At 40.3% G+C, this 409-nt stretch overlaps 1 protein-coding gene across 1 annotated transcript in view; it reads left to right on the top strand.

Annotated features, from left to right (window-relative positions):
* The window catches only part of esf1 (ESF1, nucleolar pre-rRNA processing protein, homolog (S. cerevisiae)), a 12,707-nt gene that overhangs the window by 7,423 nt on the left and 4,875 nt on the right, over positions 1–409 (top strand). The gene's annotated exons all lie outside the window — the stretch shown is intronic.

Consider the following 409-nt stretch of genomic DNA (forward strand, 5'->3'; position numbering starts at 1 on the left):
TTCGTCTAATGCTGAGTCAGCTTTTCAGTTCGTCTAATGCTGAGTCAACTTTTCAATTTATCTAATGCTGAGTCAGCTGTTTAGTTCATCTAATGCTGAGTCAGCTGTTTAGTTCGTCTAATGCTGAGTCAGCTGTTCAGTTCGTCTAATGCTGAGTCAACTGTTTAGTTCATCTAATGCTGAGTCAGCTGTTCAGTTCGTCTAATGCTGAGTCAGCTGTTTAGTTCATCTAATGCTGAGTCAACTTTTCAATTTATCTAATGCTGAGTCAGCTGTTTAGTTCGTCTAATGCTGAGTCAGCTGTTTAGTTCATCTAATGCTGAGTCAGCTGTTTAGTTCGTCTAATGCTGAGTCAGCTGTTTAGTTCGTCTAATGCTGAGTCAGCTGTTCAGTTCGTCTAATGCTGAGT

The sequence above is a fragment of the Nematolebias whitei genome, chromosome 16 (genome assembly GCF_014905685.2).
Source record: "Nematolebias whitei isolate Nwh7 chromosome 16, NemWhi1, whole genome shotgun sequence".
Classification (NCBI taxonomy): Eukaryota; Metazoa; Chordata; class Actinopteri; order Cyprinodontiformes; family Rivulidae; genus Nematolebias; species Nematolebias whitei.